Raw genomic sequence first — 27305 nt, forward strand, 5'->3', positions numbered from 1 at the left:
AATTGACAATTGGGTGTGACAAGAAATATCCGTTGTTTCATCCACTTCTAGAAAAAAACAAGTGGATTCGTTTATTTCTGACTCAATGGTTTTATTTAAAATATGGCTTATTGACTCTATTAATTCATTTTGCACTGTTTTTGAGACCCCGCTAAATGTTTTCGAATCAGATAATAATTTAGAAAATTCCGAATCGTATTTTTTAAATAACTTAATTAATTCTCTATAGTTACCCTGATTTACTGAATGTTTCGATTCATCATGCCCCCTAAATGATATTTCTTGACAACTTAAAAATATAACAATATCAATTAAACGACGTAAAACTGCATGATTATTTTTGACAATATCATTATGTTTCATAGCGTTTTCACGTTGTGCATTATCTAGTGACATATAGATATTTTGCTTACCAAATAAATCAAATTTAAGTTGACTATAAGTGTGATCTTTAGAAATGTCATGTTTTTGTAAGACCCTAAATAATTCTTTTAAGTTGTCGTAACCAGATTCACACCACGGATTTTGAGTCTTGCCCCTATTAATGGAAAACAAAATACAAGGCCAACAAAACAGTTTGTTTTTTGTTTCGCTCCCTGTTAACCATGAATATTTATTATACCAATTCTCTGAAAACGCCCTGTTACTTCCCTTACTAATATTTATAAGCCCCGACATTTTAGGCAACGGACGACCTTTATTTTTAATAAAAATTTGTTCTTCAAACGATAAAGAGGAAAACTTGTGGCCGTTGCGGAGAGCATAGAACAATATAATAAGGGGAAAGCAAGTAAGGTGGAGTGGTAATGGTGTGTGAGTAATGGCGGAGAGCAAGTAAGGCACACTCACAGTTTACTTTAATTGATTAATCAAAAACTAAACTACAAATAAACACACATATATGTATTAATTTATACATATACATATATGTAATTTATACATATATGTAAACACATTTACGAACTTAATTAATTACATGAGGTTTCGATTATCATGTGGTCGTCTCGAGGATCGTGAATAGCAAACACAAATATATAGAGAAGTGGTGGTTGCATACAAACTGATAGAAATTCTTTTGAAAAATCAGCTAGCGTCCTCTCGCTTGGCAACGGAAACTGTTGTAACCAGTGGCGAAGCGTGACTTTTTTTTCGGGTAGACAAACAATAAAAATCATTAATTAGAAAAAAATGTGTATTTAATATTATTCACTTTAATGAAATACAGAATGAAAGCGCATGAAATATTAACTCAAAGAGAAAAATTATGTAGTGATATAAAAAAGAAATAAATAATTACTACTAGCATAAAAAGATAGATAGATAAAAATAAATACTACTTACAAAAAAACACAACTAAAATACAATTGCCAATATCGAACAGTCGTTCATAAATAACCACTAAAAAACCTTTTCTATACACCCAAAAATAAAAATACTAATTATTAAATTACTATAGCACGCGCCCCCACCAAATGCAGACAAAACTGAAGATGTATTGCGGCCGACCAGATCAAGCGTGTCCATAAACAATAACCCTCAACAGCATAATAAAATAGCTGGTCGACTTCGATAGACAAAAGCTCGAATGTCTTCCCCGCGAGTTAATTTTGCATACGTAATAGGCTGAATGCGGCCGGACCTCTGTAGCCTGCTTGATGCGTATTTGGTTCGATATGCTCCAAATTTCGGAAGACAAATATCAATGTGTCTTCCTGGGGCTCGTTTACATTAATTGGGTGTCAGCCCTGTATTTTTACCTTAATCGGTGCGGCAAGCGGGGCGCGCCTTCGGATTAATTATGTTTAGATACTATATAATAATAGTAAGGATAGCGACTACGTTCTGTGTTATTTTTTTAAAATTTTAATTCAACAATTACTCAATTACATGAAATAATTACGTGATAAATTAATGACAAATAACTGGATAATTTTGGGTAGACAGTTTCTACCTTGTCTACTCGTACGCTTCGCCACTGGTTGTAACTAACTTGACAGTTACACGTGTCTAATTGGACCAATCAAAATGGTAGAAAGGCGTGGCCAAATTAAGCCGGGAAATCAAATTTCAATTAATTTGACAATCTTATCATTTAATCGTAATATCTAAAGCAAATGCCTAATCAAAAAGGTTACTCATAGGGAAAAGAGCCTTTTTGATTAGGTGTTAGCATCAGATATTGATCTGAATAAAGATAAAACTTTTCAGCTTTATTTTACATATCTAAATGAGTTAATTTACTGCGATAATTGACAATAGTGTACGACATATCACCAATTGGACGAATGAATATAAAACATTGTTTTTCTTTAATACATTCATTAATTAATTTTCCTGAAAAAAAATACTTAAAATGATATACATAATATACAATAATTTATTATAACAGACCTTATATAAATTAGAATTAATCTAAAAGTATTTTGTTAGTCTATATTTATCTACCCTAATTTTAAACAGATTAGAAAAGGTTATCAAAATTTTTCTGCTACTTTCTCATCATACATCTAAAGGCATTCCTATTAGGTTAATAATATCTTCACTTTATTTACACATAGATTCAATAGAGGATGAATTATCCTTATTTAATATGTACTTGTATCTGTTTCCTAAAGAAAAATTAAACAGATTTTAAAAATTTATTAAAAATTCTATAGCAGAGTATTATTTAAAGAAACAATATATCCATCTACAAAAAAATAAACTCTTTAAAAATTAAAAAAAACTTTTTAGTATAACAATTATATAACAATTATACATATAAACATATATCACTTACATAGTATTATGGTTTGTTGGTGTCTTATAATACTAACAACATATCTTAGAACTATAATATTAATAAAAATTAAATTCAAGGACAAATGGTTACATAAAATAAAAAGAAACTCTTAAAAAACACAAGTTGTAAGAAAAACATTAATTCTGATCCATTCTGGGTGCTTCAGTCTCTTAGTCTCTATACCTATGTCTCGTTTCAGTAATCACAGGAAGTGGTATGATACGAAATTGCTTGCTGCAAATCAATTAAAACTACTCCCAATATTGAAAGAGAACTTTTTGGAAAAAAATAATGAATTTAAAATCAACCCATGCTTGCATTCATTGAAATGAAAAACAAACTCAATTGGTATGACAATGACAAATGATGTTCTATCAGTCAATGTCAACAGCTGTCTGTCAGCTCCCTGTCAATTTTGCCAAGCAAGATGGCCGACGTACGATTCCGATTTTCACCATACAAGCAGGGCTGGGATTCTAAAATCACGACTCGATCTCGATACGATCACGACTTCGAATTCGATCGCGACTCAGTCGTGACGACAAGGGTGATTCTAAATTTCAATCGTCGGCTAAACTCGTTTTATTCGATTTGATTTAGGTTTCTTGGTATATATTTGTTATTTTCCCTAATATTTGACAGATGGAAACGTCAATTGTCTTTTCTATTCATAAACAGTAAACACTAAGAATTTTAATTTAAATTTTTTTCGCCTTCGTGTTTTTTATTTAAATATATGCCTATATTATTTTTTTTAAATAAAAAAATGTCGTTTAAAACCACCACTATCCATTGGAAAATAATAATTCAATTCATGGAAAATCACAAAAACTTGTGTTCATCCACTTTTGGTTTTAATATGGCAGCATGAGTGCATCAATAGGACCTATAACACCAGGGAAATTAGATCTTTCGAAAAATCATACACTGTTATAAAAGGTAAAAACACAAAATCTACAGCATCACAAATATATATAATTGTGTTTAAATACATAAAATATTTGTGATGCTGTAGATTTGTGTTTTTACCTTTTTTAAAAAAAAAATTGGATCTCTATAAATATTAATTTATTAATTTCTCTCATCTCTTATATTTGAAAAATTAATCGGTCAGCAAGGTGATTATCAATAATTTTATGGATCCAATGACTTGTAGTAGTTTCGCTAATTTCAAATTTAAAATCTTGTCCAATGCTTCTTTGGTAACAATATGTGGCATAAAATCTTGATATATGTACTAAAACTGCCCATTCAATGGTAACTCTACTTCCTCTGCCTCTATTATTAACAGAAGGTTGTGGAAAATAAGGTCGAATTAAATCTATTAGTTGTTGTGTTTAAGAAAGCTTCTTGATATACTAATGAAAACCTGGTATCATAGATAATATATATAATAACTAAAAATGCCTGGTATGACTTTGGTTTGAATTGGTAAACAATAAATGAAACAAATACGTTTAAAAAAGGATGCTGTTACATTATGCACGTATTAAAAAAGGAAAAAGCTATATCGTCTGGTGTATACGATATACCCAAGCGTGTCGTCGACAAATCGTTAAAAACTAGGTAATCCGCAAGACACTCACGACTGAAAATTTTATTTAGAATCAGTCATATCGAGTAATCGTGTCGAGTCGTGATTTTAGAATCCCAGTGCTGGGCTGGGACACGCTTGGATATATCGTATACACCAGACGATATAGGTTCTTCCTTTTTTAATACGTGCATAATGTAGCAGCATCCTTTTTTAAACGTATTTGTTTTATTTATTGTTTACCAATAGTCATACCAGGGATTTTTAGTTATTATATATATTATCTATGATACCAGGTTTTCATTAGTATATCAAGAAGCTTTCTTAAACACAACAACTAATAGATTTAATTCGACCCTATTTTCCACAACCTTCTGTTAATAATAGAGGCAGAAGAAATAGAGTTACCATTGAATGGGCAGTTTTAGTACATATATCAAGATTTTATGCCACATATTATTACCAAAGAAGCATTGGACAAGATTTTAAATTTGAAATTAGCGAAACTACTACTACAAGTCATTGGATCCATAAAATTACTGAAATTATTGACAATCACCTTGCTGACCGATTCATTAATTTTTCAAATATAAGACATTAGAGAAATTATTAAATTAACATTTATATAGAGATCCAATTTCCCTGGTGTTCTAGGTCCCATTGATTGCACACATGTTGCCATATTAAAACGTTTAAACATACCAAAAGTGGATGAACACAACAAGTTTTTGTGATTTTCCATTAATTCAATTATGATTTTCCAATGGATAGTGATGGTTTTAAACGACAATTTTTTATTTTAAAGAAATAATATAGGCATATATTTAAATAAAAAAACACGAAGGCGAAAAAATTTAACAAAATAAATGAAAACTCTTGTGTTTATCAATAGAAAAGACAATTGATGCTTCCATCGAGATCGAGTCGTGATTTTAGAATCCCAACGCAGGCACAGAACACAAATATAGAGAAATGTGTGTTGCCTAATGAACAGACAGAAATTCTGTTGACAGCTTTATTGACGTTGTTGACAAAGACGGGGGCATCCATCTTAGGTGGCATGTGGCGGGAAATTTAAGCTTGATCTATTGCCTGATATTTAAATTTCAAGTAATTTGCAGTTGCATTACAAAGTTGATGCGTTAACTGACGAGTGATGAGATATATTTAAATAGAATTTTATTTTATTTAAAAAAAAAAACAATATGCTTATCATTTTAGAAATACCCACATTTAATTAAAATCGTTAATTTTAAATGTTGAGAAAAAATTAAAATATTGCATCTCAGACATCCCTCATCACTTTAATCAAGAATTAACACATCAACTAAAATATTATTTAATTTAAATTTGGTTCTCAAGACATTGCTTATTTAAGATGTTTAGCTATAGATACTTACCAAGAATTATAAATTGGCCCGATAGACATGGGACTAAATTTTAAATAAAAAAAAACAAAGCTAAATTTTTTTTTTAATGTTTTATTTTAAGATGAATTAAAATAAATTTAACAAAGGATTTTAAAATGCATAAAAAAGTTACAATATATTCTAAATGAAATACTGCAAACTGTAAGTATGGTATTAATAACACCTTTTATGTAAAAAATAGATTTGAAAACATCTTGTCGAACTTGCATTGTCTTATTTATTTATTTAATGTAACACCATGTGTTACATTAAATAAATAAATAATGTAACACATGGTGTTACATTAAATAAATAAATAAGACAATGCAAGTTCGACAAGATGTTTTCACTGTACCATTGTCTACCACCTTCAATAACAAAAATAGAATTGTTGCAGGTATAAAGCATATTTTAACTAAAAAACCTAATTTTTGGAGTTTCAGAAAAAAATTACCTGCTATTTTTTGTTTCCATAAGTGTATAAAACATGATAAGAAATATGTAACAAATACCTAAATAAAGAATTAAACATATATATTTTTTAACCATCTATACAATTGCAATAAAATAATATATATCCACAAATTATGGAAAACAAAATATAAGCTCTTATAAAGACAGAAACTGAACCTATCTCTTGAAATAAATCTAGCTTTTCATTGTAAATAAGTTAATTAAGAATGACTAGATATAACACAAATACATATGTCCGAGTTAATATGCATGTTTTTTCCATTTTATTTTTTTAGTATAAGCAAATAAAAACAAAATATGACTTTTGATTAGTCACAATCGGGTAAAGATGTCACAAGTCAGGTGGGGTTGTCTCCAGTAAGTATGCAACATGAAACAATATTATATATTCTATCAGGTTAAAATTAAATCTTCTAAAAGTATTTCATCCTAATGATCCAAAATACATAAGTTTTCATTATTAGTAAGTATTGATTATCACATTAGTTATGATTACAATTAAGGTTCTAAATAATACCGTAAAGGATCTGATATTAGTCCATAATTTTACTTTAAGCTAATAATATGAATTTAAAAATAGTACTGTAAAAAGCATAGCATTTACTATCAAAATGTCTCAGGTAATTTAGGTATTTTAAAAAAATAAGATATTACATACTAAAATCTTAGCTAAAAAGTTAAAAAACAAAATTATTCTGATTGTGTAGGTGTAGAATCATGAGTATTAAATGAGGATATTCAACATTTTTGTTTTTTTAAAGGCATTTTAGATTGTCAAATATTTTTCTGTTTTTTAGAATTACCAATACTTAAAGATTGTTGTTGTGGTTTTGAAGTTGGCTTTTGATTTTATACTTTAAATATTTATAAACCAACCAAAACTTTTTCTCTAAATTGACTAAATGACCATGGCTATCCATCTATAAATGTGTATAACTTAAGGTGCATTAAGTCGATTAGGGAAATCAGTTTTTGTAAGTATATCTCAATCTGTTTTTGTTAAATTGAACAAATAGGTATTGTGTTTATACTCCATGTGAATATCATTTCTACTTAAGAACCAGAAAAGTGTTTGGAGCAAATATTTTTAGTCGGACTTACATGACAGACTAAGATTTTTGTAAGGATAGATTCAATGGCAATTAAAAAAATTTATGATTTCTGTGACTGTCTGGGCAATTCCTCATATATAAACTAGTGAATAAAGGATATTTGCATGAATATCTTAATCTTGATGAAGACAGGGAAAAGGAAATACTTCATATTTTCCCAGTGAAGGTTCAAGAATTAAAACTGAATTGTAAAAAAAAAAGTTAAATTGAGAACAGTGACATAGATATTTCCAAAATAGGATTAAATCTATAATTATATCCTGGAAAATGATAATACATCCAAGATACACCTAAACATTATTAGAAAACACTTAGGTATAATTGAAATTTACCTGTCTCCTGCTCTATGTAGTTGCACAATGATTCGATGTTGGCACGTTTGTAAAATAATGTATCAACCCAGAACTCAAAAAAACTACAAAAAGCTATAAAATTACTTAAAAACTTTAAATTGGAAGAAAATCATGAGGCTTGGCTTGTTTTCCACCCAAAGAAAACTTAAAAAAGACAATCGTCAATCGTCAAATACGACAGTTAAAATGTCACTATTGTCATATTTGATGTACGTCAAAAATTAGACAATCAGAATCAATCGGCCATCTTGGGTGGCAGACTATTCCGCCCCGCCCACGAACTTAAAAATATACCTGGACTGCTAATGCATATGGCCGCGATACCCAAAAATGACCACTGCATGGTGGCCGCCATTTTTATAGTGGTTGTGTCCTTTTGATGTTGGTCACTCTGAAAATGTTTTATGTTGCCAACAAAAAATATATTAAATAACGGTAATGAAGTTGACATTTGACGTGTGAGTATAGCGGATTGCCTAGTTTTTGACGATTTGTAAACGACGCTAGGGTATATCGTCTGGAACAGGCTATATAAACCCTTTATAATTACAAACCCTCATAAAATCATCTATATTTTGATTCTTATATATGGTTGTACCTATTAATGTGGATGTGGAAACACTGTACATGGAAGGAAAGTAAAACTTAAAAAAGTAATAGTAAAATAGAAAGAAAATAAGTGTTTTTAACTGAATTTGTTAAGTAAATACAAGCAAAAAGTTAAATGAATATCAGGATTTTCATGGTATTAGGATTTATAAGATTCAAGATTATCAGAATGATAAAACAAATATTTTAAAGTGCACGCATCTATTCTAAGTTGATTGAAACTTTGTCTCATTCTAGGTGAGGATTACTTTCTTTCATAAATTTTAATGAAATTCTTAAAGAAGTACCAGAAAAATCACAGATCTAACTCAACTATCTTAAATTCTTACCAAATAATAACTTTCTATTTTGTATTTTTGTAAACATAACCTCTCAAGAACTTTAGATGTTTTGTTTCCCTACAGTTGGCACAATTAAAATTTGTCAGAGTGACCAACATCGAAAGGACACAATCACGCACAATGGCGGCCCCCTAGTAGTGGTCATTTACTTTTCATTGAATTGGCAGTCCATGTATAGTTATAAGTTCGTGGCCCCGCCACATTCAACCTTCATACCGGTGTAACGCAGGGGTGTATAGTCCAGACGCCACTAAAAAGCACCCGATTCCCGTCATCATTCGGCTATCTCCGACTGTCCCATTCGGATATTTAAATATGTGAATGGCGGGCAACCAACAAAAGAGCAATGTTTGCTGCTAGAAGCAACGGTTTCTGGCAATAAGAATAATTAATGTAAATAATAATTAATGGAATAATAATTGAATTAAAATTAAAAAAAAGCGTTTCTGGAATAATATTAATTATTGATTCTTTAAATAAATTAAATATAAATAAAGGATGCAAACAAGAAAATTGAATTATTAATCTTATACATAATACCCTAATATAAGTATCAAAAAAATGCAGTTTGGTTGAACGATCCAATGGAATGGAAATTGAATTATTTTTTTTTTAATAAATATTTTGAAAAATTTCTTTGGGCGGACATTGATTTATTTGATTTTGGATATTATTTAAAATTACTATAGTTTATTTTTGAGGAAGTGTTATTTGAAAAATTTATTTTTCTACTACCTTATAAGAAAATTTTTAATTTTATTTCCCTGCATAATTGAATTTTTTTATTTGACTATATCTTGCTTATTTTTTATGAAATTAATGTTTACATTAAATTGTGCTTATTAATAAGAATGAAAGTAGAAAATTATGCACTGTAGGAGCAGTGTCATTTCCCCACTGTGGATGCTTTTGCTGGATCAAACTTCACCCACTTAAGGAAATTATGCACTTTGCTCCCTTTCGTTATACAAATAACTATTATTTTTTTAAGTTCTCTATATGTGGACATATCAAAAGGAAAAGCCCAACTTAAACAATAGGGTATTGTATATTTAGAAAAAAATAAATAAATGGAAAACATAATTTATAAAATATTGTAGTATTGTACTTTAATTTTAATCTTAAATATATAAATGTTATTAATCTTTTTGAAATAAGTACCTATTTTTTTAAATAACTTTTATACCTAGGGAGAGAGGTAATTTTGGTAAGTGAAAACACAACGGATTTAATTAGTTATACTGTTATATAAATGTACCATATATTAACAATTTTTATTTTATAAATGCTGCAAAGACATGTTTATGACTGATTTGAAAAGAAACTTAATTATTTTATGCTAAAATACTAATTTACAATTCGCAGTTTCGATTAGTACTCATAAGAAGAAACTGCAAGAAACTTAAAATATTTACTTCAAATATTTGCCTAAAACTTACATAAAAAATTATAATACACATATACATACATATATAGTTAAACCTATAAAAATATACCTACTATTATATAAAAAAAAATACTGATAAATAGAAAAAATATACATTTAATTATTTTTATTTACTGCTCCTTCTTCTTCTTTGATGGAAAATAAACCTGTTTGTCCATTTTTCGTTTACTTGTGTATTTGTATTATTTATCTGTTCCATCATTGATGTCAGTTGTCTCATGCACCTAGACATTTACAGGTATATGTTAATATATTTTATATAATTTTATAAAAAGATAACTTACTTATCATAAGTTTCATCATTTAAAGATCTTAAAAAGTTTGATACACTTTCAATTTCTCTTGTTGATTGCTTGTTCAATCGTTGTACTGCTACTTGTTGATTTTTAGTTGTCTTTTCATTAACAAATGTTTCAATTTCTAGACTATGGCTAGCTTCAATATTATTGAAAGAACATTGCCCGAGGAGTTCACCTAAAACAGAATCGCTTCCCTTCCTTTGCTCACATACCATAATGAACAATTGAAATTGCTACAAATTACCTCTAAGATCACTTCGATTGCAACAATATACTTTTTTAATCTTGTCTTCAATTTTCCTTGTGCGAACAAGTGCATAGTTTGTGCTTATTCTATGCTCTCTTAACCATTCCTCAAATGTTTCTTCACTGGAAAAATGGAAAGTTGAGGACTCTATTTTGATATCATGACTTAACCTGTAAATGAGCTTCAAGTCTTTAATAAGTCTCGCAAGAATACTTAGTCTCTTTGCATAAGGGACAAGAAATGTGTGACTTTGGGTTATCTGGGAGCTGCTGCTTATGAATAACTTTAATATGTTTGTTCAATGCTGAAATGGAAGAAAACATTTTACTGCATAAGTGGCACAAATTTTTGTTGATAGTTTGGTCCTGATTCTGAGTTTTGAGTAGGGCCGTCCATCTTTACAGCTAAAATCGCTAAATTGGAATTGATACAGCTTTTCAGGTATTATTTTAAAACACTATAAGCAACAATATGGTCAATATTTCACAAAGAAACAAATTCAGTATAATCGCAATAATTGATCAAATTAGTTGGAGCTTTTTTACGTAAGTAAACAACTAACAAACGCGGGAACATTCGTGTCGTTATTCTTGTCATTCACGTCAAACGACCGAATTTTTCTCCGAACATACACGATCACCGCCGGGAATCGGGTGCTTTTTAGTGGCGTCTGTATAGTCCCGAGGCGATTCTTGACAGTTCACAGCTGATCGATCCTCGCCGGCGTTGCCAAGCTCATGCATCTGGGGCGCATGTTCACTATATGTATATTCGCCACAAACCCATGCTCTAAAAAGTCTAAAATATAATTAACAATATCAGACCTATCGGTACTTGTACTTACAGTTACAACCATTGCTTCATCAGTTTCTTGCACACATCCGTTACTCATTTTTTATTTTTTTTTAAGTTTTTCACTTAACGCTTACCTATATTGTCTTACCTTTACCTATATAACTATATGATTTTAGTCCGCAGTCCATATAAATAAAAAAAGCTAGGTTAAGAACCTATATTTTAATTTATCACCTCAACTTCTTTAAATTTTGCAATTATAAACCACAGTATCACTAATTAAAATCGTACATTAAATTTAAACGAAGTGAAACACTTTAAGACGCCGAAATGATATTTCCCGCAGATCAAAACAAATCAATACGCGACAAATCCCGCGCTTTCACACCGAATGAAAACAAACCGGCAAAACTGAATTTGCCGTACCTGCCATTTGATCGAATACACTTTACGGTGTTTGTTGGGTTGCCTACCCACTAATTTTTCCTTTTATTTCTCAATGTTTATCCTATTGGCTGGGGAAGCGGGACTGGCTAGCCGACCAGAGTTAGGGATGGCTGATCCAACAAATTTTACGGATCAGTTCCGAACTGATCCAGTCCAAGCAAATACCTGTTCCACGGATCAGTTTCAAGTTCAAGTCCGAACTCCGAACGGAATCCAAGTACATTGCGCCCTATGGAACTAAAATGACGCCGATTAATGTTTATAAAAAAAAAGCCAAAACTTAAAACCGAATCGAAAATCAAAAAAAAAACGTATTGAGAAAAATTAATTAATTCTTTGCGATATTATTTAAACAAAAAAGCATAATAACCAAATAACTAAATGTTAACAAAAATAATATAAATAAGATGTACCATGTTCTGTTAGAATTATGCCATTCATTTAAATAATGCCATTCGTTTAAAATTAGTAGCTACTACTAAATTGTTTTTAAAACATAGATTATTTGTCGGTATTGATATTAAATTATCTTACTATTCTTGGAAGCACAGCAACTTTCGTCCTCCGTCCGTCCGTCGGTCGTTAAAATTATAGAAAATTAGTTTTGTTTCGTACTTTTTGCAGTTCCTAAAATGTACTTTTTGTTTCCTATGTGGGTATTATATTTTTTATAAGAACTTTTTATTTTTGTTTGCATTTTTTCGCAGTTTACTACTAGAATATGTTTTTGTTATATTTGTTTGGTAAAAGAATTAAATATAATTTTTGTTTTGTATTTTTCTGCTGTTTACTACTAAAGTATGTTTTTTGTTATATTTTTTTGATATAAGAAATAAATACCATTTTTGTTCTGTGTTTAATACTTAAAAATAAATAGGTACCTACTGTGGTTATTATAACATTGAGTAAATCCCCATCAGTTGTAATTTAAAACCCAAACTACAATAATAATAATAATAATAAGGTAAGAGTATTTCGACTATTTCGGAATATCAACAAAACAGTGCCAGTCCGTCCGCATCACACCAAACAAAATTAGTTCGGACTCCAATCCAGGAACCATCAATACGACATAAACAAACACCGATCCGAGGGCGCTTCGCGCTACTTGTACTTGGCATTATCGTTTAAACGTAAACGAGTCCGGACTCGAACTTAGACTCGTAAAATTTCTAGTGGATCAGGTAGTCCACTGTTCCAACTGTAAGGATCAGTTCCGCGAGATCAGTTCCAGTATTAGGCAGCCATCCCTAACCAGAGTATTAGTAATTTTATTATGTTCGGATCGCTCGGAAGCGCGGGGATTTTTGATGGTGGTGTCTTATTTGTTGTAGCTCCACATGCTCGGATCGAATATGGACCTTCGATTTTCTTTGTTTCATATTCATCATTAACCAATATGTTAAGCTTTGAGCTACCAGTAACAGAAGGCGCTAGTATTCTAATTTAATATTTGGAACGGTAATGTAAGGTTTCACGCTTTTGTATTATATACTGTAGTAGCTCCCATTAGTGGTAAGGTAATTAGCGTTCGAATACTTTGTTATGTGATCAATGTGATCATTTATTATTCTGTAATCACCATCAAATTTTGCTAATAATTGTCCGCCGACCCTAAGTAAACTGAAGTGGAAAAAAATTAGTTTACGAAGACTCTTATTGTAAATACATTTTTTATCTTTAAGCTGAGCTATGGTCTCAGCGAATACTATACTCCTTTTACAAGAAGCATTACTGCTTTGTATCAATCATCTTCATTTAAAGGGCCTACCCACTTACTACTATATATTTTATTAAATATTAGTACACACTAAGTCGCGAACAACATTTATCTTTCTTGTTCGAGATACTATAAAATCGGGATTCCAACTACATTCTCTGCCCAATATTCAGAGGACTGTAGAAGAAAGGGAGGTCTAAATTAGCCAAGGAGGATAAACAGTTAGTAAATAAATTAACCAAGATAGGTAGAGGTAGGATATTCCATTAGGCCATGTATCATACTCTATCACTTGTTAAGGACAAATAAAGTTGGTAGGTACATTTGGTAAGGACAAATTACTAATGCTCGGGTGAAATATTTTCTTGGATATGGCTAACTCTGTTGCTAAGAAAGGTCTGCCATCTATGTGGTGAATACTTTTTCAAGACAAAATTTGACAAGGTTACTCAATAAAACAGCTCCACGTAACTCTAATCGGGATAAAATAATCTTTTCCAAGGTTTGGGCTAGATTTTGGATGGATTTTCAAATCATTGGACTTACATTTTGCCGGTAATAAAATACCTCCATATCCGTATTGTATCATATCCCATGTAAATTTTAAGGGAGTCAGTTATTGGCTTTCCTGTACATTTTACAGCAAAAATGTAAGAAAACTTTTTGAAGAGACCAATATGGCAAACCCTCGTGGAAAGTTTCAAAAAATTTTAATAAGCGAATCTTGAATTATTCAATTAAATGTAATTGCAAAATTACCAAATTTTCGGTTCAGGTAAAACCAAACGGGCACCAGTAAGATGAATATTGTCACTGACGCGAGGAAAAGTGTCAATAAATCAGTGACAGTCGATATTTGAAAACAAGTATGAATTATTCAATCGACGAAAAAATAGCCATAATTAAGTGGCATTATGCGGGAAACAGTTTTAGAGCAGTATGTGAAATGTTTTCAGATACTACATCAACCATAAACATTTCTTGTATTCGGCTGTACGTCAGATTTGACAAGGCCTTATAACAAATTGTTTGCTGATAGCTGGTGTCTGGTTTGCAATTACATTTAATTAAATAATTCAAGATTCGCTTATTAAAATTTTTTGAAACTTTGCACGAGGGTTTGCCGGATTGGTCTCTTCAAAAATATATTTTTTCTGTAAAATGTACAGGGAAGCCAATAATTGACCCCCTTAAAATTTACATGGGATTTCCTATGTTTCGCTCGGCGACGCAGCACCCGGTATGTATATTATATTGGGAGCATTTTTTCATTTGTCGTTTGAGGTGCATATTCGGCACATTTTTAATGAGAAAAGTTCATTAGACTTAAAAATAATCCTATAATAATTTAATAAAAGATTATTTTAAGTAAGGTATATTGCAAAACGTTCCTGTTGTCGGTACTGTTTACGCTCCGATTTATCCTTACGACCAACATACCAAACACTATATAAATATATGTGATTGGTTATAGGCGTGTTGACGTTCGCAGATCCCATTTTCGTTGTAGCTCGGCCATTTTTTTGGTCCATCTTTTAGACCTAGTTATAGTGCAAAAACGTTTCTGTTCTCGTTCCACTTTATGTTCCGGTTGACGCTTTGTAAAAGAAGGCAAATTATAAATTTATTGATGGCCGATGTTTCTGTTTGTATCACTGATATGATAACTGATATCAGTTTACATTGATACACTTGATAACGGTTGGAGATACTTACCAACCGAAACGTCCTGTTACATTAAATAAATAAGTGTATCAATGTAAACTGATATCAGTTTACACTTGATAACGGTTGGAGATACTTACCAACCGAAACGTCGTGTTACATTAAATAAATAAGACAATGCAAGTCCGACAAGATGTTTATCAACAAATTAGTAAAGAAAAAGGCAATTTTCTAACTCGGTCTTGAAAATTTCAGTCTCCAAGTGTATCAATGTAAACTGATATCAGTTTACACTTGATAACGGTTGGAGATACTTACCAACCGAAACGTCGTGTTACATTAAATAAATAAGACAATGCAAGTCCGACAAGATGTTTTCACTGTACCATTGTCTACCACCTTCAAAAACAAATTTGTTGATAGTTATTTAATTTATGATGTATACTTAGGAACATTACTAGTGTATTTATAAAATTTGTATTGCCTTTGTACATTTACTATAACCTTTTGCCACACCCCGTATAAAATCTGCTTTGCTCTTAATACAACAAAAAGCCTCATTAAATTAAGTTGTAAGTATATAAATTATGGAATTTGGAAGAGTTTGTATATTTTATTTAATATTTTAACAAGCATGCGTAACTGAGAGTTTTGATTGGATAAACTGTGAATTTTTTATCTTTTATTGCTGCTGCTATACTTTTTTATTGTTGCATTGCTAATTTGTTAATAGTTATGGTTGTATTATGTATTATTATTATTATTATTATTAATATTATTATTATTATTATTACTTCATTATTACATATATATTGTTATATTTTGTTGATATTTATAATATTTACTCAGGAATGTCCGAGTATGAGCGCGCATTTAATTTTTTGGCGCAGTATTTTGAAATTTCAAAACAATTTTTTTAAATCTAAGTCAGCATTTTAAATAAACACATTATATACTTACGAGGTGAACATTAAATAAATTATTGACTTATATATAGAAGTAAAAAATGTACTCTGTAAATCCACGCATTTTACATGTAGGACGTTTAGATAGATATTTATAAACAAATAATTATACATAGCATTTGTACATAGCATATATTTATTTAAAAAAACAACACAACAAATTATAGCATAATTATGATAAAAAAGTGACAGATAATTTTATAGCAACTTGAACACTTGAACTATAATGAGAAATTAAACTGTTTAATTTAGACCAACGGTGCAATTTCTGGTTCGAATTCAAAATCCAATTTAGTTCTTTTTGATGAAGTTCATTATTTTTTATAAAAACTAAACGTACGGTCAAGACAATCTATCATAATAGATCTGCTTATGCCACACCCATCTTAAGCTTTTAAATTCCAATTGTGTTGAGGTATCTTGTTTTTATTCTGTTTTAACAGATCTTCAAAATTTATTATGATATTAAATAGAAAGTCATCAAGAAATTTTTCTTCATGTTTTAACAAATTTTCCCTTTTTCTTTCTGGATCATATCTTGTTTCCAGTGGACCTGATTACAAATATTTTGACAAATTAGGGAACTATAACAATACAGCATTTTCAGCCAATTGTAGTTATGTCAAGGGACCTTTTTAATAGGTTCGTTCAGACAATTAACTTGTGTATTTATTTCTAGTTTTGCTATTTCTAGATTTTCTAATATATTTAATTTTTTGCTTTTATTTAGGTTGTGCAAAACTTTAAAATTGTCGTCTGTATTAAATGAATGACCTGTTTCTCTTTCAATTCAAGGTGCATTCCAAAGGCACATCTTTTATCATTAGGCGACTTCTGAGAATTTAAAGTAAGAGCTTACAATACTCCATATATAGAAAACCAACACAAACCGACAATGTCATTCCTGCAAAATCAAACCATTTCTTTGGACATAAACTGGCAGATTTTCACGCATTAATTCATAGACTCTTTACGATCCCTCTTTCACCTTTGGAATTCTTAAAAGAACAGAACACTATCTATCAGATTGCAATTAACAATGGATACAAAAAGTCTTTAATAGATAATTTGATTTGAAAAAAGTTCAATAAAATATTATTTCAGTCCCTCTCTAGTGAGCCCCTTGATCAAACCATCCATCCTTACCAACCTCCGAAATATGTAAAAATTTCCTTTATTGGTCCGATTTCTTTAAGAATAGGTAATTTACTTAAGTCCTTAGACAACAATATAAAAATTGTGTATAAGTCCTTTCAAAATATAAGAAATCTTTGTTCAAGATTAAAAGACTTTGTAAGCCCATTAGAAGGCAGTGGCGTTGACCTCTTATCATGCGACTCTTGTCCAGCCAAATATGCTGGTCAAACCGGCAGAAATTTTAAATTAAAGAACATTTAAATTCTCAGAAGTCGCCTAATGATAAAAGATCTGCCTTTGGATTTCACCTAAGAGAAACAGGTCATTCATTTACAACAGACGACAATTTCAAAGTTTTGCACAACCTAAATAAAAGCAAAAAATTAAATATATTAGAAAATCTAAAAATAGCAAAACTAGAAATAAATACACAAGTTAATTGTCTGAACGAACCTATTAACGCCCACTACCGAGAAGCGGGCAAAATTGGTAATTTATTTAAGTAGTTTCCACATTCCTGTGAATTTACTGTTTTTTGAAATGTTCTGTTAACCGCATTTAATCCTAGATGTCCCTATTAGTAATAGTATTAAATATCTGTGTATAATGTAGTATAAGGTATATTATACCCATGTAAAATTTTTTTTAAAAACCAAAATCCGTTATTGTTTGTAAATACGGTGTGATGACATGTTTTTAGATTGATGTATTGTCATGTTCTGTGTGTGCCGTTTTTTTGACCTTTTTATGGACATTTTGTAATAATATCATGTAAGTTTTACTATGTTTTTAATTAATTTATTAGTTTAATAACAACCTTTTATATTCGACTGACATAGTTTTCCCGTGACAATGGTTTAACAACCGAAACGCGTCGGGATTCTTGAAATAAAGATTGTGAAGTAAACAGGACCCTTCGTCTATTATTTTGCTTTGCAAAATGGTACGAACTTTTAAATTTACCTTTACCTATTAATAAAAAAACACAATTTTTATGTGAAGACCACTTTAAGGGCAGGCTTTAAGGCGGATAAGAGAGGTATATTTATACTTTAATAAAAGTACCCGTTTAAAAATGAAAGTATCTCTGTCTGCTAGAATCCTAAGTCACACATAGTAGCTTCTAATTTTGAGGAGATGGTCACCAATCTACTAAATAATTTACAATAAAATTTAATTGAAACCGCCGAATTTTTACACGTTATTAACCAACTTTATGGTAGTTTCAATGGACGATCATGTAAGCCTGATTGATGTGAAAAGCCTTACCAAAGGTGTATTTCTAACAGAACACCACACGCAGGTCTTTGGAATCGCCTATTTCCAAAAATCAAAACGTTCGTGTTTATTGATGATATTAAGAATAAAGTAAAACAGCTATGTAAACCTTTTAAGTCAGAATGGCTGACCACAATTACTGCTACTCAACAGCTTTGGTACACCTGTAGAACTTTGGGCTTTAAATTTTTGAGAGCTCGATCATTAAATCAAAATCCCATCGAAAATTTATTTGCATCAAAACGCCGTTTTGGAGCCTAAAACACGCAACCAAACTGTAATCAATTCATTGATTGTTTTAAAACGTCATTACTTAACAATCTTGTGATTCCTATTTCAAAACGCAATTGTGAGCTGGATGACGGTTCTATTCTGTACAATCTGCAAGATTTTTTAGGCTCCAAAACTTTTGACAATGACTCGACTTTTTTGAAAATAATGAGATTTATGACCTAATTTTACCAATTATTATTACAGATTTAATATACTATGATCAGGTCTCACGATTTTTAGTAAGTCAGTAAAAGCTAATTAATGATTGTAATGACTATAAAAAAATTTTCAATTTCAACGATAACAATCGTTTGACATCTCGTCGTATTATAGTTTTTATTTTTTGGTTGCTTTTTTAATGTGATAATTTAATATTGTACGAAAGTAGTACTGATCGCGACAATTAGTGTAAAGTGGATTAATGGCATTGTAAAAATAAGAACTCCTAAAAGGTTTGCCCTACTTATAAATGACATATCTAGATGGCGTTAGCTGTTCTTCGTTTTAAATTTTTAATCAATTTAGTGAAATCAGGTTGTTCTCTCTCTCTGACTAAAATGATTTTTCTATCTGTCTATCCTTCGTCATTGGTCACACACACCATGCTCAAGGATCAAATTTTTAGGAATTGGCATTTTGATACCGGGCTCTTGTTGCCATTATTTTTCCTCTTATTTGAATACTCGTCTTAATGCCTTTTGGGATTAGCCATTGATTTCCGTACTCGCTGCAACTTAAGTCTAAGTGGGGCAACGTTGTATTCCTAGTTTTCGTAAAACTGGGCCTGCGTGAGATTATCCATCGAAGAGGTACCTAGAAATTGCCTTTTGGCTTTCTTTCCAAATGGTGTGGCCTTCAGATTCATTTTCTCGAGGTTAAAATTCAACATAAATTTTAACGACCTCATGGTTACCTCATGGCGACACTAGGCATGTAATGTAAAAAATAACTTTAATTCCCTTGTAAGAGACCCTCCAACATCTTAAGGTAAGCATCTGATAAGCAACTGATAAGCTGGCGTTAGCATATGTGCCACTCTATTAGTACACTTTCAACATCCGTCAATTTTTATAAAAAACGGGAATCAAATAAAAAGTGGTTGCAATACGTTACCAAAGAAGTTGCGGTTGCCAAATGTTCTTGCGAAACTTCACGATTATATCAATTTTATTCTAGCAAACTATGGCCACACCTGTCATATCAAACAAAATATTAAATTGGTTTTATCAAATATATTTATGCACACATACTTTGGTCCAACATTTTTTAACCTTCCTCCAAGTAGTATTAGAGAAGTTTGAAATAAACATCTGTTTAGTTAAAAAAATTAAACTTTGAATTTTTTGCTACGGTCTTGCGCAGATAATTATTTATTTGCAAATTAATTATAAAGTATATTGCAATTTTGTCAGTGTATTTATAGTTAAGATTTGTTATTCTAACTAGGGCGTTTTTGAATCATTATTTTAATTCATTATTTGGTTTTAATATAGTTAGTATATAGTATATTAGTATATTTGGTATATAGTATATAACTTTAAGTGAATTGTGAATTATATATATTCTTTTCTTAATTACTTTTGTTTTGTACATACACAGATTCTAATCTAGGTGTACATTTATTTATACTTTTGTGAGTTTTGTAAAATGATTGTCTTGCATTGAAATATATTTGATTTGATTTAATTTCGAATGGTATACTTGCAATGAGCATATGAATAACATTAAAAATTAAATTTTAAATACAGCAATAGAGCTAGAGATAAAAAAATACTATGACGACTTATATCGACTTTTCCAAGAAAATAAGAAGACTAATAATAGAAGAAGAAAAAAAAAACAAAAACTAAACTTAATCAAAAAACTAAACTTGATCAGTTTGTTGTGTTGTTTTATTATTTTATTATTATTATATTATTAAGTTATGTCATTATTTCATTTGTACAGTATAAAGAGTTTTACTATTTCTGTTACCACTCTTACATACTATATTTTATATTTATAAAGTATATATTTTAAAAGAAAAATATGCTACTTAAGTCATTTGACTAAAATCAGCAGGTGGTCTGTCATCTGTCTTCCCCAAAAATAAGTTGGATACTAAAAATAATTTTTGGTGGCCTTGAGAATCATTCCAACCTTAAATGATCCAATTTCTAGGTGTCAAAATCAGTTTGATGTTGTGATTTTAAGTTGGAATGTTTGTCGAGCAGATCAAAAATGATTCTTATTTTACCACTTATTAGTTTGGTTCCGAGAGTACGATCAATTTCTTTTTTATTTTGTTTTGTTTACACTTAATAGCTGAGATTTCATAAGTTATTTGTTTCTGACAAAAGTATAACTTTAATTTTCTTAATATTTTTTAATCACTATATTTAAAAGATATTTTACTTCTATAAATTTTTGGAGAATTTATATTTCGTTAGAGTTTTCTATATTATTTTGTTACATGTTTTAACGATTATTATTTTATATGATTGCTATTGAAAGGTTAGATAAGTAAGCTTAAAGGTTTGTAGACCCAGTGTTATCATACTACCTCAAGTCAATTTATATTTGAAAAATAATATCAAAACTGTGTAAGGCAATCATTATTAATTTATCATTATTCATAATTTTCTCAACTACGTGTGCAATTCTATTTCTTTTAAATATTTTTGTAATTAAAAAATACAAATATAATAGAAAAAAAACGCTAAGTAATTAAGATATTACAAAACAAATGCTTTGTGCTTTGTGAAAAATTCAAATTTTTGAGAAAATTGCTAAATTGTATTTCTGGTGAGAGTCATCTTATAGGGTTGCAAAATAACACGTTCCTTTTCTGTTGTAACTTACATAATTATATAATATCGCCTTTGTAAAATGTAAATAATATATTATGATAAATGTTTCAATTTCTCAGTTGCAATTTACTTCATTTGGTACCATATTTTTGATTTCAGTTAATTAATTGACCTTTACAAAATTGTTTACTTTTTTTTCTTAAAAACTGTACCTTCAATACCAGGAGTAATGTTTTAATTGATTTGCAGCATTTCCGCAGGTTTCCGGTAAGAAAATGTGATTTTTATTTATTACTGTTTGCATCGTTAATTTTTAGTCTTAAATCAAATTCAGTTGGTTTCAATCCAGATTTTTTCATCTTTCAAATATTCCTTTACTAAATATAAAATTCTTTTTTCAGAACCAAAAAATAGATTAAAATTTGCCTGTAAATATCCATCCTGTAATAGTATGTACGCTTTAAATGATTTTGATAAACAGTAATAAAAGATTCTTTAAATTTACTTCGAATATAATTATATTATTAATCAAACGGCTTTAGGTGTATGATACGAAAATAGTGGAAAAATCTTCACAATATTTTCTAATCTGCTTGGGTTCGGTGCTAACAAAATACTTTTAAACTGTTTTAGAGTAATTTTAATGTATACAGTGTGGTGACTTTAACTGGAATAAATTCAGTTAAAACTAATCAAAATTTATCTCGCAAAATTCCTGAGACCCGTCGATTTTTGTTTATTTTTTTTTCACATTTCAAGATAGTTTTTGTATTTTTTCACCTACAGGAGGGTCCAAATTAACCTCAACTTTTTTTTTTCAAATGGAAAGCCACTTTTTTTTAAAATCTCATTGAAAAGAGCCCTTTTTCTTGATTAAATTGCCCTATTTACTTTTGTGATTATCTAAAGGAGAAATTCGAAAAAAAAAATAAAAACCATTGAATTATTGAAAGTTGCGTTTAATGTATAAGATGCTCAAAATGAGCACCATTTACTTGTTGGCAAAGCCCAAGACGTTAATAGAATTCGTTTCTGACATTTTCTACCACTTCTGGAGATATTTGTCGGATTTCTTGCCTAATACGTTCTTTGAGTTCGTCTAGGTTTCCTGATTTGCTTATATAAATTTGACTTTTCAAATGTCCCCACAGAAAAAAATCAAGTGGGGTGAGATCGAGAGAACGTGCCGGCCTCTCGATTGCACCCCTTCGACCAATCCATCTGTTTGGAAAATTGTCATCTAAACACTGGCGTACATTACGGGCATAATGTGGGGGAGCACCATCTTGTTGCATCCAGATTCTGTTATCATACAAATCTGGATCAAACTGACTCGAGCTGATATAAGGCACGTAAGACTGGAACTAATTCATGTTCAAGAAATTCTAGATATCTTTCCTCAGTTAAAGTATCATTGAAGAATATGGGTCCTATAACTTGCCTGCCAATTATGCCAGCCCAAACATTAGTTTTCTGGGGATATTGTGTATTAGTTTCCCTTACCCAGTGTGGGTTCTCGTCAGACCAGTAGCGACAGTTCTGCTTATTAACATGGCCATTTAGGGTGAATGTAGCCTCATCAGAAAAAAGGATCCACTCCGAAGATATGCGATTTTCGTCAATGGCGTTGATCATTAATTCACAGAACTGAACTCTGCGATCTGGATCGTCTTCCAATAACTCTTGAACGGGTTGCATTTTATAAGGTCGTTTGTTTGCACTTTTTAAAATTTTTAGCACAGATTTATGTTGAATAGTTTTCGCGAGCTACTCTTCTGGCTGCAGTTACCGGATTTTCTTCCATCGCTAACAATACATTTAATTGGGTGTTTTCATTGATTTTAGAAGACCTTTGTCTTGAAACATCCCTCACGTGCCCAACTTCTCGAAATCTGCTTTTGATTTTACTAACCGTACCTTGGCTAATAGGTGGCAAATCTAAATATTTCTGCCTGAATAAGTGGACAACCTCTAGCTGAGTACTACTTCTGTCCCCATAACCAATCATCATTAAGATTTCAATCTTGTGGGATTCGGATAAATGAGGCATTTTTTCAATATAAGTTAACTTATTTAACAACTGGTTGAAATTCACTTTAACAGTGACACTACAACAATGTCAGGAAATGTCTCGACACCAATAAAATAAACAAACACGCCAAAAATTTACCAACACAAAATATTTCGAGACTTTTATTAATTTAATGGTTTTTATTTTTTTTCCGTATTTCTCCTTTAGATAATCACAAAAGTAAATAGGGCAATTTAATCAGGAAAAAGGGCTCTTTTCAATGAGAGTTTAAAAAAAGTGGCTTTCTATTTGAAAAAAAAAAGTTTGGGTTAATTTGGGTTAACCCAAACTTTTTTTTTTGGGTTAATTAAAACCCCCCCTGTAGGTGAAAAAATACAAAAACTATCTTGAAATGTGAAAAAAATAAACAAAAATCGACGGGTCTCAGGAATTTTGCGAGATAAAATTTGATTAGTTTTAACTGAATTTATTCCAGTTAAAGTCACCACACTGTATAATGTCTGTTATATTAAATTATTGTGTATTATGTATATAAATTTAAGTAATAATTTTTAGGGTAATTAAATAAAATAAAATGTGTTAAAAAAAACATTTTTTTATTTCATGATACATAGTACACTATTGTTAGTGTACTGATTATTGCAGTACACTAACTCATTTAGATATTTAGATATGGAAATAAAGCTTAAGAGCTTTATTTCATCCTTACCAATATCTGATGCTAACACCTAATCAAAAAATGATCTTAGACATTTATTTTATAAATTGTATTAGACATTTGTTTTAAAAATTGTAATTCAGTTCCAAAATTATGAGGGTTATTATTACATAAAATTTGATTTTCGCTCCTTAATTTGGTAGAACGTATTTTGGTAGAATTGGCGGACTCTACCATTCTGGTTTCCTAAAACAATTTTACATCTCTATAGCTTCATCACTTCTCTATAGTTTTGTGTTTTATGCGTCCGACTTTGATTGCGGTAACTGTACTACTCTCAATAAAATTTATTATGCGAAAATTTTTCAGTCAGGCTTTTCCGATGCACGCTTTATGTACATTTCTTCTATCATCACTATCCAATCTAAAACAGTTCTATATAAAACTGTTAGTGTGGGTATACTTATTATTCTTAAATCAGAGACATTCAAAGATTTATTATTAATAAGACGCAATAGTTGTGGTCTGGCTTGGGCAATAGCCAATGATTTTTTCTTCTTGGCCATCCTGGTTTTGGGACAACACAGCTCCTATGTCCACATTGGTGGCGTCGGTATCCTGGCCTCTTTTAGGTGATCGAAGGCTTTTTGGTAGTCTTCAAAGATTTTTCATGTGGCCAAACGATTTTCCTACCACAATAATGTCATTAACGTAAACCAGATAAGTCTTCCAGGAGAGTTTTCTTAAAATCATTTCCATTAGCCGTTTAAAAGTGGCACGAACATTGCACGTCAAATTACCATAAATGACATCACGTTAAATTACCATAATCCAGCACCCACCGTAAAACCCGTCTTCTCTCAATCTTCGGGGGCGAACTCAACTTGTTAGTATGCACTTTCCAGGTCTGGTGTGGAAAAGATTTTCGATCCAGTCAGGGTGACCAAAGTGTCATCAATGCGAGAAAGAGGATAGCTGTTCTTAGTGACGTTATTAAGCTGCCAGTAATATATGGAGAATCTGGTCGAAGAAAAAAGGGCTCCTTTCATCTTTCTGGTACCACCGGTGAAGACCATGAACTTCTAGATAGTTCTATGATGTCTTCCTTGCCGATACTCTTAATAATTTTATTAGCCTCCTCGAACTTGTTGCAGCGTAACTCTGTAATATCGAAACATTACGGTATCTCATCAGTTGTCGGCTTTTCAGCGTCACTTCAAATACATGAGAGCGGCTGATGTTGCGTCGCGTCGTCTGTTTGCAAGTTTGGACGGGAATGCGCGCCAATAAATTTATTTTTATAATTTAACTAACTCGAAAAATTCATCCATTATCCCAAAGATGCTGGTCATACACTTTTATAAAAGGTGAAACACGAAATCTACAGCATCACAAATACATTTAATAAAATAACGAAGGTTACATGTTTCGCTCGAGTAGAGCATCATCAGACCTAAACAATAATTAAAATTATGTAACCCGAAAAAAGGAGAATTCAAAAAAACTTACCATAACATACACAAAACACCTAACAGTAAACAAAGATATATAAGTAAACAAAGATTACAATGAAGTGGAACTATCTATGTACAAAGAACTCAACTAAACAATCAAATCACTTTATACATTTTAGAAATCTAACCATCATTTAAGAGTCTAGAACTACTTGAGGTTATTAAAAGCCTGTGTTAATGAAAGGTTTGATTTTGATGGCCACCTAGTCTTTAATAACCTCAAGTAGTTCTAGACTCTTAAATGATCTATGCTGCGAGCCGCTCTATCGTTGTGGATGAAATAGTATCCAGGAATATTAAATGAAATTAGATTTATGTTTTGATTTAACCAGGTTTCAGTAGTGAATATTATATCAAAATAATTTTATTATTAAAATTCTTTAAAAAGTTTTATTTTCTTCTTAAAAAATTTCATTGAAACCTAGAAAGAGCGACGTTACATTTAAGTGTGCAATTTTTATATTATTCTTTTTTAACCTAATTTTTCAGTTTGATGAGTATTAACAAGTTTTATATCTTGACTTAATGGAAGAATTTAAGACAGATGGCCAAAAAACAGATAATAAGAATTTTAATTTTATAAGTAATCGCCGAGGTATGATAGCATGCAACTCGCTAGAAGAAGAGAGCGCCCATCTCAATGACTTCAAAAAGAAATAGCAGGTAAAAATCTAGAAACATATCTGAGTAAAACAGTACTCACAAAAAATCAATACAAAAAAATCTAATATGGCATGTACAAAGAGCTCATGCAACCATCAGTACAGTTGAACTTAAGAGTTTTTATTGTTATAATTTTTTGTTTTTAGTTTGCGACACGCTATGTGAAAAAAACAAAAATTATAAAAATTAAATTACTTTGTTTTGGTTTGCCAGTGGTTTTCATGCTTGCATATAAGAAATGCAAAATAGAGGTTAAAAAGGAGATTAAAGTTCAAAAAATGGTTTTGAATTGTTTTCAAAAATGGTTTCGAATTGTTTTGTAATCTTCTTTGAAGTTAAATTGTAAAAAAATTACTATAGACGTTATTATTTTAAAATCGATTGATTTTGATTAAAATATATACAGGGTGGAGACTATAACTGGAATAAATTTGCAAATTTCCTTAAGAAAAATCCTAACCCTACTTAATTTTTCTAAATGGAATGATGACACTTATGGCACCTTGTTGGAAAGTTCTTTTAAAAAGGAAATTGATGGTGTACTTTTTTTTAAACAAATTAACCCTTGGCATTAAATTAAAAAAAAACTGTTTAAATGCATATTTTGATTATCTTGAGAAAATTATTGCTAAAAAATGACCTAAGTAATCCTAACGGTTAGATCAAGTCAGGATCCCAAATATTTTTTGAGTGGAATGATACCTCTTGCGCCATCTTCTATGAATGCTAGTTTAAAATGGAGGTTGATGGAACATTTTGGTT

The 27305-nt window shown here is 30.5% G+C and overlaps 1 protein-coding gene across 2 annotated transcripts in view; it reads right to left on the reverse strand.

Moving 5' to 3' along the window:
• Positions 1–27305, reverse strand: part of LOC126734471 (cyclin-dependent kinase-like 4) — a 102053-nt gene that overhangs the window by 35315 nt on the left and 39433 nt on the right. Inside the window, exon 1 of one of the 2 annotated variants that reach the window (XM_050438120.1) lies at positions 7644–8176. The exons of the other annotated variant lie outside the window; for it this stretch is intronic. The gene's annotated coding sequence lies outside the window, so the exon portion shown is untranslated. Of the gene's footprint in view, positions 1–7643; positions 8177–27305 lie in introns of those variants that run through there. 2 annotated transcript variants of the gene reach the window in all.

Source organism: Anthonomus grandis, chromosome 3, assembly GCF_022605725.1.
Source record: "Anthonomus grandis grandis chromosome 3, icAntGran1.3, whole genome shotgun sequence".
Classification (NCBI taxonomy): domain Eukaryota; kingdom Metazoa; phylum Arthropoda; class Insecta; order Coleoptera; family Curculionidae; genus Anthonomus; species Anthonomus grandis.